Raw genomic sequence first — 13,264 nt, forward strand, 5'->3', positions numbered from 1 at the left:
AAGGTTTCCATGGAGGATCAGTGCGTGTTGACTGCCTCGGTCTCTTACAGCTGGTAAATTCTTCCCTAGTAAATATTTTTAAAATCCGATCATTCCCCATTTATGATTTGAAGAATCCCCATTTCAGAGGTGCTGGTGTCGTGGGGAGGTCTTCATTGGGACCAACAGGGATCAGGGACCCAGCTCCTGATGCTCTGTGGAACTGAGCTCCTCTGGCACTGATGCCTCTGCGGATATCTTCAGTGGTGGAGCAGTGACCGAGGCTTCCAGGTGCTCCTGCTGTAACCCCGTTCAGGTCAGTGCGGCTAGTTTAGCTTACTCAGTTAGATCTTACATCCGCTGGCCTTCACTATGCAAATTTCCTGTCTAATTGTTATTTAATAAAGTAAGAAGGAATCGCAGAAGCTGCTAGCAAGCATGCTAGTCTTGTTGCTAGTGAGAAGCAGTGGGAGGGTGGGTAACCATACAGCAGTTTAGGAGGAAGTAAATCCAACTGCAACCAAACAGGTACGGATGGGAAGGTCTGAATTTCTGCTGCAGGAAATACCGACTGGGAGCTGTTCTGCATCCTGACCCAGCAAATACTGGAAAGAACAGCTTTATCTTTTTGCTCTTTCTGTAAAGTGATAACACTGAATCATTAGCAACATCTGTGCTTAATTGTTGGGTTTAATGTTGTTAGCCTACTAAAGTGAACAAGAGAAAATTCTGCTTCTGAAAGAAGCCATTGCATTAGGCTCTCTTCACGTTCAGGTAGACATTATTGCATGAAACATCCTTTAACCTTTCCTGTGTTCTCTTCACATCTTTATTGCTTTTTCAGTGAAATTTTACATTTTAAAGCATCTGTTTTTCTGCGAAGTAGGAAAAGAGGTAACTACAGGAGATCTTGAGATATTATTATCATCCCAGTGTAGTTCACTGTGGTTGTTTCTTCTCCCACAATTTGAGGTAGACCTGTACAAGTTACACCAAGAGAAAACTACTGGGCCTTCTCTTCACTTATATTGTAACATCAAGAAAGCCATCAATGCAAAGCCACTGTGAAAGACTGTTTAGCAGTGAAGACATAACTTTAGACAGCCATGTAATTTCCTTTTCATGCTGGTCCCTGACAAGAGACAATATGCTATACTTCTAGGAATGGATAACAGGGGGAAGAGGGGAAAGTACGATAGCTTTATTTTAAAGTCTGTACAGTCCTGCTTTGTTTTTAAAATAGCTTTTTGGAGCTAGGTTGGTTCTCAATAATTTATCCTATTCTTTCCAGATTTGCTACCAGTTAAGTAACTAGTTCAGGGTGTTTCAAGACATCTGCTCTGGCTTCCTGGAGGATTATGATTAATAAATGCTAGCATGCAAAAGCAGTTGAACATTTGTGCTTTGCCTTCCTTATAATTTCATACTTAAGATATGTTATGCCAAATTCTCCGCGGCTTACAGACCCTCTGTAACTCCAGTGATGTTTCCCATTGCTGTTTATAAAAAAAAAATTTATCTGTTATAGTATAATCAGTTGTGTTCACAACAATGAAATGACACTGTCTAGTTTATTCAGTCTTCTTTGGAATAGCATTTGGAGATCACTTTTTGAAATTGGCTGTTAACATTTGTTTAGGGAAAATTTTACTTATTTATGAGTTAGACTAGGGTGTAAGTATACCATTTGGTTTTTGAACAAGCACATGATAGGAGAAAATGTGTATCTGGTTTTGAATATTGACCAGAAAATTCATCTTGTGGAGCTGATGGGGAATTATGCCCCATGTGTATTATACTGTTACTGTATAGCACACTTATCTAGTTAATTGATTCGTTACGTTTTATTTCTGTCATACTGTTTGTTACTTAACTTTTATTAAAATTTTAAATTTAAACTTTTGACCAACAATAGCCCAGATATTTACAGGAATATTAGCTCCCATTCTGATTACCTCTTCCCCAAGCCCTGACCACACATTTTTCTTTCTAAAATAATTAATTCCTTTTAGTTTTGTTCCTTCTTCTGAAAAGATACGGGCTTGTTCTGAGGGACAAACATTCTGGGGAAATCTTAGAAATTCTCTAGAGATGCTGAGGTACCCTAATGGTGTTTGGTGTGATGGTGGTTGATAAATAATGGTAGGGAAATTCCTTTGTAGGGATCCCGGGTGAGGGAAGTTCTTTTCTCTCCATTTCACAGATGAAATTGTTCCCCCGATGTTACACTAGATAACCCAGCATCCTGTCTTCTCTCCAGATTAAGGCTTGAGTCTGTTCAGACATTAAAGAAGCCCCTATCTGATGGCACTTTTGCCATCTTTGCAGGTGTTCGAGTGCAGGAAGCAGCCTAAAAATGATGCTTGAACCAGCAGTACATCAGATCGTTTAGGTTCTATCTCACTGTAGCCAGAAATAGGAAATAAAACTTGCAATCTGACTGTTTTCATTGTATTATTATAACAGAACAACTGTGAAATATGTAAGTATTTCATGCCTTTAGTAATATTATGAGGAGTATTACCACTATCTAGATCTCCAGTAAATCCTGCAGAGCTCCAAATCATTGAGTTTTTAAAGGAATCTCTTGTAATCACACCGAAATTCAATATAATATTTGTGAAATTAGATTGGTATATGTGCGTGTATATGCGTGCATGTAAATCTTTAATATTTTATCCTTAATATGGATATAATAGTGTATAAGAGAGAATTTTCTCTTCGGTGCAAGACAATTTCATAGAGATGAGAATAGGATTTTTACTGTATTGGTATTCATGTGATAAATCATTTTATATTGCTGCACTCTTGAAATTAGCAGATGAAATAGCATTCTGCATTGAAAGGTACAATATCGGGAAATTAAATTTATTGATAAACATGGTCTTGGTTATTATTTTATTTTTCTTAAACAGGTATTTTGCAGGAAAATATACGTCTTGTGTTTACTTCTGTTTGTTAACGCTTTGATAAATCAGACATTTTTAGTATTCTATCAATGGCAAAAGTCTAATTGCCTTATTGTATTCTGATTTATTTCTTTCCTTACTTTCTTTGCATCTGCAGCCCAACAAATGAGTCTCCAAAGAGATATATGTTATGATACAGTGTCAGTGAAATTAATCCTGATCAATTTTAAAGTTCACATTTTTATTTGATGACTTTCCTGGGAATCACTACAACTGAGATTGACTCGGTCTCTTTTTTGTTGGTTAAATATTGTTGTTTGAGAGCACTCCATACAGCGGGAGAAATCTTCTTGTACTTCTAACCCTTCTGCATCTGTGTCAGAAAAAAGCAATGGGAAGCAACCATGTTTGGCTAATTAACAGGCACCGAATCCTGCTCTGTGCTGACTCCAGTTAGAGGTTCTAATGGGGGCTCCAAGGGTTAGGGTGTGCTACAGGGTGCCTTACCCTCTGCGGGCCTGCCATATAGCCCGGGGGCCCTGTGTGTGCATGCTGGGGCAGGATAAATGCTACAGCTTTTTCAGATGTCTTCTGAAAGCCAGGCTCTTGTGTCCTTTAGGATGTCCATGCTGTGGTTCTCATGAGCAGGGGCTGTCCCTAGAGCTAGTTGGTGTTTGGGGTTATTAAGGGGAGACGGAGATGGGATCGTGCCTCGCCATTTTTTCCGCTCTGAATTTCTAGGAAAATAGTTTGGCTCTCGAAGAGTAACTGCCTCCGTATCAGCCTGAAAGAAGCCCCTGGCTTCATGTTAGGCGGTGCTTCTGTGCTGCCCAGCTGGCCGAGAGGGTCAGGCATGCGCTCCTGCCCCACTTTGTTTGCTCATTTCCTTGCTTAGGCAGCAGAGGTCGGCTTTCCAGGTACTTGGGGAAGCGATGCTTTTTGACCCAAAGGAAACAAAAGGCTTACTGTTTTGGTTCTGCAATTCCTGCCTTCTCTAAATCAAAGAAGATGGGAATGTACAAGAGTTATTGCTATCAAAAGGAAATAATTATATTGTCTGAAGTGCCCAACAAATCACATCTTAAGCAGTTTTCCCCACTCTACCCCTACCTTGCGAAAGTTTAAATAGCATAACCAGTTTCTGTGCGGAAAACGGATTTTTTTTTTTTTATCGTTAATGTCAAACAAACATTTATTTCAGGTGCAAAGCCTCGGGATATGTTAGTGAAAACAGTGGCACTGCTGTTCTATTGCTTACTGCCCACTAAGTGGGTGGGAAAAGGGTACGGTGACCCTTTTACCCTTCCCACCAGTCTCCCTAACAGCTTTGGCCTTCAGGTCAGCTCAATTTCCCCTCCGCTGAGTGGCCATTACTGCGCGGGGCTGTGATAAATGCTTTTTGTAAGGGGCTGCGTTGCCGGCAGCGAGTGGCGGGGAAGGAGGCGGCCAGGCCCCGGCGGCCGGAGCGGCGAGCCGGAGCGCCGAGCATCCCAGCACCAGTTACCTAGCAACCCATCGGAGGTCACCAAAAATGAATAGACCCACAAACAAAAATGAAAAGGAGATAAAAAAGAGTAAAAGTCTGCGGGGCTCAAAGGTTAATATTCCTCTATCTAATAACTTAGTTTCAGAAAATTGCGTTTTAACCTTTTCCAAGCGTTCGGGGGAGAGATTTCTTTGAAATCAAATTAGATCGCATTTGTATGAAACGGAGGGACAGAAATTAAACGCAGAATTTATTATTTTTCCATCTTCCTACCCAGTATTTTTGCAATTCCTTGTATTTTCTGTTGACTACCGCTACTTCACTCCCCTTCCGGCTCAACTGTAGCTGGCAGCCTGGGACAGAACTACTGATGGCTCCAGGGGATGGCCAGTGTGAAGTACTGTGACATTATTTGGGGTTTTCGTAGAGTTTTCTCTTAGGGAAACAGAAAATCTTCCCCAGCATGGCATAATTAAGCTTCATGCCCCTCTGTAGTCCCCATCCATCTCATACTTCTTGGAAGGAAGTGAGCGGCGCGTTGAAATTCACAAAGTAAAAGCTTGGTGGGAACGAGAGCGCAAGCTGGGCCGCGGGGTTTCTGGCTCGGGTTTCTCACTGCTTCCTCTGAAATTCCCACTGTTGTCACACACTGATGTCCACAACAGACTTGCAGCCTCCTACAGGGAAAGGCCTCCTGCTGGCAGCCAGCCTTCACCCCAGGTAGACGTGGTCCAACATCTGCCTCACGGCTGAAGGTGGCTGAACATCGAGGAACCTGTGGCAGAGCACATTGTGCCCTTATGAATGCCTCCCTTAGGAAGTAGCTTCGCTTACTCACATTTCATTAAAAAACAAACAAACAAACAAAAATCCCACAGTCTTTCAGATAAACTAACTCGTGGTGGGGAGCTGAAGTCCATGGTAGCTGCATTTCTGATACAAACATGCTGAGCTTTCCCCTTGCCTTCCAGCTCCGCTGGGAACCATTATAAATTCCCCTTTGATTACATAAGCCTCATTTAAACCTCGGGATCCAAAATACCCTTCCAGTTACTCCGGTGCAAATCTGGAATAACAGCGGTTATTCCTGCGGGGTTATTTTCCCCTTGCAGCAGCAGGATCCAGCCCACGAATTCCTTGGCTGCCAGGGAAAGCCGTGTGAAGCGATTGTTCTATTTGTGTCGTGGCTGTTATATTTAACTTCACAACAGAATGCCTTTAAACTTTACTGCCATCTTTAAACCAATGAACTGTATGGCTAACTAATTTTCTTGTGCACTGTAATACAGGATCGATAATACTGTTTCCTCACATAATATATATGCTCGCTTTCACTCACTCTGTTCATATATATCGTATAATTACAAATACTGAAATTTATGAAGCATGTAAAACCGTGTTTTAAATACAGGAGATCACTACGGTTGGGATGGTTGCTATTATTTAACATATTCCAATCAACATCTTCCACCAGAGACGCAGCATCTGTGAGCCCAGAGCATTGCCGTAGAGCGGCTGGAGCGGTTCCTCGTGGGGCATTCCTGCTGGGAAGGGAGCGAAGCTTCAGCCACCCTTTAAAAGTAGATTTTCCAATCCTTGCACCCCTGGAACAGGGATCAGAAGGCGTAGCAAGGTTTTCCGTCAGTTAGGAGTAAAATTAGTTTGCTGTATCATAGACGGTGTCATTTTAAATGACGCTATGCTAATATCTTATTATTATCTTCAGAAGGGGCAATCAGATCCTTTATTTGAGCTGTTTCCCTATTTCTTTCTCTGCAATGATACAGACAGTAATGAAAGGGCTAGAGCTAATTAAAAGACAATAACTTCTTGAAGGGGAGGTGATGATGATGAGGCAATAAACTGTGAGAATAAAGCTTGAGGGGTTTTAATGACTCATCAACCCCTTGATGGGAATTTAGCCTTACCATCACTATCCATTTATAATGCTCAGTGATATACCTTCCTTAAGAAGAGGAAAAACATGCTGCTAGTGATGGCTGCCCATGCTGGCATCTGGTGCTGGGGGACCCGTGTGTGTCCCATGTCCCTCGCTGCTTCCAGGTGGCAGTGCTCGGAGTGCTCAATATATTCAAAGGTAATTTATGGTGCATTGAACTCTTGCTGTGTCAGAGCCTCGAGACATGCAAGTGACAGTGTTATAACAGTTGTGTCTGGATTTTTTACGATTGGCAACAAGATGAGGAGTCAGATCACTGGCAAGGGTATAATTCTGGCCAAGAAGGAGGTTGTGCTGCGTGCACAGGCACACGCAGAATGCCAGCCTGCAGTCTTGGGGGACCTTTGCTGTAGGATGCAAGTATGGAGCTGAGAGGTTAATTAGGGTAAAAGCATTCAAATGGGAGGTTTCTTGGGAGAAAGGTCCCATCCTTCTACCTTGTGTAGTACTGCACCCAGCCGGATCCCTGGCTAGCAGAACTGCAGGAGGTCCCAGGTTCTCAAACGTGCGGCAGCTTCCCTGTTGGCTCTGTGGGTGCGCGGGTTCGACATCGCATCCTGCTTGCTAGGAGAGAAGGGTCTGAAGCAGAGCTCCAATGTGTGTGCACATTCAGGGTGACATGAAAGCAGCAGGGAGAGCAGGCTAGTGGTGGAGGTCTTGGTATTCTTTATCTTAGGTGAGATGATCCCAAAAGTCTGAACAAAGTATCCCAAGGAACACTTAAAGATCTCATTCCTTCTGCGAGCTTTATTTGATCCTTCCCTCTCTCCTGATTCTCTTGCTGCCTGTTTGTGCAAGGGAAGGCATATTTCTTGTATCTTGCCATCTGTAAACTGGAAACACAGCAACATGTATATTAAGAAAGAAGAAAAGGAATCTACCCATACCCACTGAACACCCATCTTTCCCCAGAGAAATGACCAGAGGACAAATAGCAAATACTTCACATATGGCTCATTTCAGGGCACCCAGATGCTCATAATGAGTAGAATAGAATAGGTTATGTTAGTGTCTACAGCAAATCCACATAAATATAATTATTAACAAGTGCTTTTTCTCACTTTAGGCTTCATCTCTCCCACCTCTGCCATTCTTCCTTGTTGTTTTTGCCCTTCTCTTATTCTTTACTTTTTCCATTCTCTCTGTTATCCCAGTGCTGAGTTATGAACTTTCACCTCTTCCTGGCTTTCTCATCTCTTCTGGCTTTTATTTTTAATTTTTTTTTTTCATTTTTTGCCCAACCACTGCCAGTCCTTCTCTTCTCCCTTTAGGACCATTGCAACAGCTTCCTCTTCTCCTCTCTTCTTTCTCCTTGAACGTTGAGTTTCTGTGTAATTCTCTGGAATTTCTCTGTAACATTTCTCTGTAATTTTTATAAATGAGACATATCTATACTGTGTATTTTGATAGGGAGTAAGAGACTTAGGTTGTTCTGGGATTGTGTTGTAGCTTGCACCATATATTATGGCTCTTCAATGCCTCAGAGTCCTCTGATATTGACCCAGGCTCCGTTAGCCTCCCCGGGTCAATTTTATTTACTGTTCTTTCCACTGGGTTTCTCAGGCAGGGCCGAGGGCAGCCTGGCCCTGCGTTTGCTTGGTTCCCTTGGCTGTGAGCCCTCGTGCGATACTGAGGCCTGGAGAAGCAGGAGATGGGGGCAGAACGCTGTGAACCATCCTTACAATAAACAGATGTCCTAATGGTAATCTAGGGATATTTTGGATTACTTTCTTTACAAAAGTTTTCTGAGGGGCATCCTTTCATACCCATCATGTCAGATATGTGGAGAAAAAAGTAGGAGCATTCTGGTAAGCCAAAATAGAGTTATTGTATTCTGTTCTGAAAATGAGAGTCCCAAATATAAAGCGTACCTCGCTATATGAGATATCCAGAAATGCTCCCAGTCCTAACATGTGCATGGAAGTGAGAGCTTTACCTTCAGTCTTGCTTTCTAATACCAATGAGCAGAAAGGATCCAAACTGCCCAAAGATTCAGAGAGCTGGGATGGTCCTGGATGGGTTGGGAAACTCAGCTGTCCGTCTGTGCCTGCACAAATTATTACAAGATACAAACGAAATTGCTGCCTGTGTCTGAATTTGGACTGTTTAAGCTCTTTTTAAGATGTCCAGTCTACGCAATGGATTCTAAAGTTTCGTGTGTTTTACTGCTAGTCAAGCTCCTGAAGTGGTTGTGTTTATTAAATTGATGCAATCCCCCATGCAAGTCTTGCTTGCACATACAAAGAGGGCATGAAAGTAAATTAGTGTTAATCCTTGATTATTTCATTAAAGTACATTTTCCTAAGCTACAGCAGAAAAGAACACACAGAAAATGATTTCAAGTGAGTTATTCTGTCTCTCATTATCATTCATAATTTGCCCTTGCTATAATTCACATCCCTTCACAAAATAGCAACATATTAGTTAGAGCTTTTAATTAAAACCCCAACACCTGCAGGTGAGAAAACACAGATGGATTCGCTCCTCCATGGAAACACTCAGCTACATGTGAACTGGCCACAGAGCCAAAGAGAGAATAGGTGTTAAAATAACATGCCGCCCCTCACAGTGACTCCATTCATTCCCACAGAAGTGAGCATACCTTGAGTGTGTACACAGCTTGCTCCCTGCCTTAACCCTTTGCCTCTCTCTGTCAGCTGGACCATGCTGCCTCCATCAGAGCCTCTCAAACCGGCATTGAAACGGCACAGCTGGGGTTTGGATGTGCGCTTTTTGCGGCAACCAGCTTCACCTTTCTCTGCTGGACCTCTGACTGCCTTTTCCCTTTTCTCTCCCTGCCCTTCTAGTGCCATGAGTGAAACTGAAATTCAAAACTCACTAACAAGGCACTATGTGAAGTGATGCAGAGCAGCGTGCAGCAAACCTGCTCGCTGCAGCGTGGGCATACACCCGTACCCGTACGAAACGGTCTCTGGTTGTGTTTCTGTGCCTGTCACGGGGCACAAGGGCAGAGCAGCAGCGCTGCCGCCGCACGGGGCAGCCTCCCCAGCAGGCTGGCGCCAGTGAGCTCCCCGCCAGGGGTGCTGGGCGGCTGTGGGGTGCTGGGCACAAGGGCACATGGGGATGGAGGTTGTGGGCAACTGAGGAGGGGCTGGGGCTGTGCACGGGTCCAGGGGAAGCTCTGTAAGGCTGGGGCAGGAGCCAGAAGCAGCGGGACCTTGGCCTCAGGAAGGAGGTACGGCCCTGAACTGCTGCTTGCAGGAACTGTTTTTTCGTGGCTACTATCAGTTGCAATTAAGAACCAAAATTAACAGCTGTATTAGTGAGAGGTTTGTGGGAGCAGATGAAAACAAAGTTTTATGTTAGGAAAATGAAGCCAGTGAAATGTTAATTGTCCATATTGGACAACATAACATTCTGGCTTGTTAAAACTGAAGTAATTTATTTTTCTGTTTAAAATATTTTAATGGTTATATCAAAGGATGATGAATGTAAGGAAAAGTGTGTTTTTATGTACTCCATAAGAAAACAGTGTTAACAGATCATTATTTCAGTTGCAAAAGCAGGCACCCGTAGGTGAAGAATAATATATAAGTAGCAGAGGTTACTTGAATTCACTGGGAGGTTTTCCTGTGTAGTCAAACAAGATTTAGATCAAAACTAGCATGTCTCACTTGTCATGTTATATGTCCCACACAGGATAGTGTGTTCTAAATGTTACCATATTGACCTCAGAAATGCAGAACCGATTTGTTCTGCCAGATTACATGAAAATTTTAATTATCTCTTAAGCTGTCTGAGATTCCCAAAATTCACCAGTACTTTCATATCACCAGTCTGAACCTCAGAATAATCTCTGTAGGATAGGATAGGATGGAATGGAATGGAATGGGATGGAGTGGAATAGTTGAGTCGGAAGGGACCTACAAAGATCATCTGCTAGTCCAACTGCCTGACCACCTCAGGGCTAACGGCCAGTTAAAGCACATTGATGAGGGCATTAGGAGATCATACGCTCCGCACCTCTCCGGGTACTGCACTCTGCTACATAAAACACTTAGCAAAGCAGTTTCTGTTGCACTGTTAGTACCAAACACTGTCTCGTCCATACACCCCCAGGTTCATGACACGGAAGTCCAGCCCTAGCCTCTTCCCAAAACACCTGACGCAAGAGGCCCACTCCAGGCATTCTCAGGAACCGGTGTTCAGGCCAGAGGAGCAGCAGCACACAGCCTGCAGCTGAGCCAGCCATTTTCAGCCCATAACAAAGAATTTGTGTGGCACAGGGCCACGTCATGCTGGCGATGGCGAGTGCCACCCCCCTACCAGCCCCGGCCTGCCCCTCCTGGCAGGACTGCTCCTGTGCCAGGCCTCATGTGGCTCCTGACACCTCACCACGTCCTGCCTGCAGTGGTGCAGAAGTGCGGAGGTCTGCCCCTGTAACTGCCTTAGCACTGTTACGTTGTTTGGATGAGCGCTCCTTGCTTGTTTATCAGTGATAAATAATTACTTGGATTAATTATGTGATTTAAAAACAGTTAGATGCCATAGGATTCAGGCCTAGTCTACATATATACAACCAACAGAAAACGCCTCTGTCAATCTTTTATTAAGAAAATAGTTATTTTTATTTGGCTGTGATAATTTTTCATACCTCACGATTTTTTTCTCTGATTATTCCATTGCATCTCTTGTGTTTACTGACAACATATAATTGTTGCTCTTGAAATACTCAGGAATGAAAGCCTCTGAGTTTAAATGTGAAAATCCATCTCTCATTTAGCCTGTAACTGTCCCTTCCAATCTAACCTCTCCATGTGTAACTCACAAGGCAAATGAAGGATTCAAAACATTTACAGTAATTTTATAGGTCAGCTTTAAAATCACTGTATAACAAAAGGACAATTAAAAGTAGATTTGCAGTACATTCAGAAAACAAATTCTCCGTTTCTGTATACTGTCGTAACACATTTATAAGTTATGTTTGAACTATGACACATTTTTACAGTAATTTTTAATGTAAAAATTATGAAAAAAAAATGCAACATTTGCCATTCTTGCATGTTACAAAGGATGAACGCACGGTATTAGGCACGCTCTAAGGCTTAAGGAGAAAGAAGAGATGGGGAGTTAGAAGATTAGGCCTGTGGATCGAAGGACTGGTGACTGCATCTGGACAAAGGTACAGGGCCAACCTGGACCTGAAATCCTGAGTTTTGCATTCAACATTTCAGTGCTGTGAAAGCCCAGCCAATAAGTGATAATATTTTAGGTGTGGAAGTTCTGTATCTAATTTATCTCCACACATAAATGCAAGCACTGAAACTTTTTATTTAAGGTGACCAGGCAGAGGAGCTGAAAAGTTCAGACATACAGCAAAAATGAAAAATGGAATGTATTCTGTTTACAATATATTCTGTTAAATATAGAGTATTTTTCTATTAGAGGTTGAACATGGTATTACTGGGTGTCTTGCAAATACTGTGCAGGGACTGCCAAAATAATGGACTGTAGTTCAGGTTTCTTCAGAAATTTTCTTCACCTCCGCATCCTGTTTTAGAGTAGGGAGTACCTCTGCAGCCTGGAGGTGAGTAGTAAGACTGGGTGTACTTAAGGTAGCAGCTTTTGTCTGGTGTGAGAGAAAACACAGTAAAGCATTGTCAAGGGCTTTAGCACGTTGTGGTGACAAGAACGGATTCCTGAAGTCCTCATGGTTTGTACTCCAGTTTGCATGCTGTACGGGAGGCCGTGCTATGTCATCTTCAACACTGTTATTGTTGCTAGGTGGGGGAAGATTTAGCTGTAACTGCAGCTTCTTTTTGTTTTGTAGTTGTTCCTTAAGGTGCAGCTGGGCCTCTGACAACTCAACTCCTCTCTTTAATTTAGACTGCTGGGCTACGTCTCTATTCCTGAAGGCCTTCTGAATTCTAGGCCTGGCAGCCACCACTCACCACATCCTAACTCTTGGTCTGGATGAGACTAAGATGTACACCAGTCCCTTCTTTTCTTCCTTGCTCCTGTCTCTGGATTTCAGCGGAGGGGAGCCCTGGAGCAGAGCCCAGCATGCAGCTGATCTGTAACTGAGTCCTCACCTGCCTGGTCCTCAGACCGGGCTCCTGGGGCAGGCTCACACGTCAGCATCTCTCCAGACACCCTGCAGGTGCCCAACACCAGCACAGCTCCCTCAAAGCTATTTTTGGTGACATAAGTTAATGCTTTGTGCTTCTTGTCATCTTCCCTCCCTGTCCGTCCCCATATTTGTGATCTTTTGCTTATACCCAAATATACCCATTGTGTGCTAGTGGCTATACATAGAGATAGAAGCACGAAGTTCCCAGGGTATAAAAATTAAGTTACCAAAGTTGGTGCTCCTGTCTCTACCCTGTTTTGAACGTGCATTTCCTCATGTCTCAGATTCAACCACCATGAGGTGGTGAGATATGACGCTTGGTGTCTAAAAATGTTAATGAGACAGGTTGAGGACTTTCAAGCATGTGCATGCAGCAGGGTGAAATGAGGTGTGAATCCACCCAGAAATTTGGTCTGTTGTAGCTAGGAACTGACAAATTCAGTTAAAAAAACATTAATATTTTCCAAGAATTGAATTTCCATCTTATATTCACTTTTCTACCTAATTACTAAAAATTCTGTAGGAAGGGTTTCCAGGAAAGGATGAAAGTGTTTTATCTGTGTAAGGCGCTCTGAAGATGCGGTGTTAGGAGTGAACTCTGTGGCCTGTTCAGTCTATTTAGCAAGCTCTGAGATGTGTAAGTACATTATCTGCAAGGCTGGTAAAGAGCGCTTAGGGAGGATTTGTGGGTCTGTGGGAAGGACAAAGAAAAATGTTTTCTAATAAATTATTCACAATCTCACAATCCCTTTCGGGCAGATTGTTGCTCTGTTTGCCCCAATGCTTCACATCTTTTCTCTCTGCATTCACATGCACATAGTTTCTCACCTCCAGAGAGC

General features: G+C 43.0%; 1 protein-coding gene across 29 annotated transcripts in view; it reads left to right on the plus strand.

The window, feature by feature from the left end:
- The window catches only part of LOC308199246 (uncharacterized protein), a 143,138-nt gene that overhangs the window by 40,245 nt on the left and 89,629 nt on the right, over positions 1 to 13,264 (plus strand). Inside the window, exon 3 of one of the 29 annotated variants that reach the window (XR_013954539.1) lies at positions 114 to 13,264. This exon is cut by the window's right edge and continues 1,756 nt beyond it. The exons of the other annotated variants lie outside the window; for them this stretch is intronic. The gene's annotated coding sequence lies outside the window, so the exon portion shown is untranslated. The remainder of the gene's footprint in view (positions 1 to 113) is intronic. 29 annotated transcript variants of the gene reach the window in all.

Source organism: Anser brachyrhynchus (assembly GCF_964034855.1).
Source record: "Anser brachyrhynchus genome assembly, chromosome: 8".
In the NCBI taxonomy this organism is placed as follows: Eukaryota; Metazoa; Chordata; class Aves; order Anseriformes; family Anatidae; genus Anser; species Anser brachyrhynchus.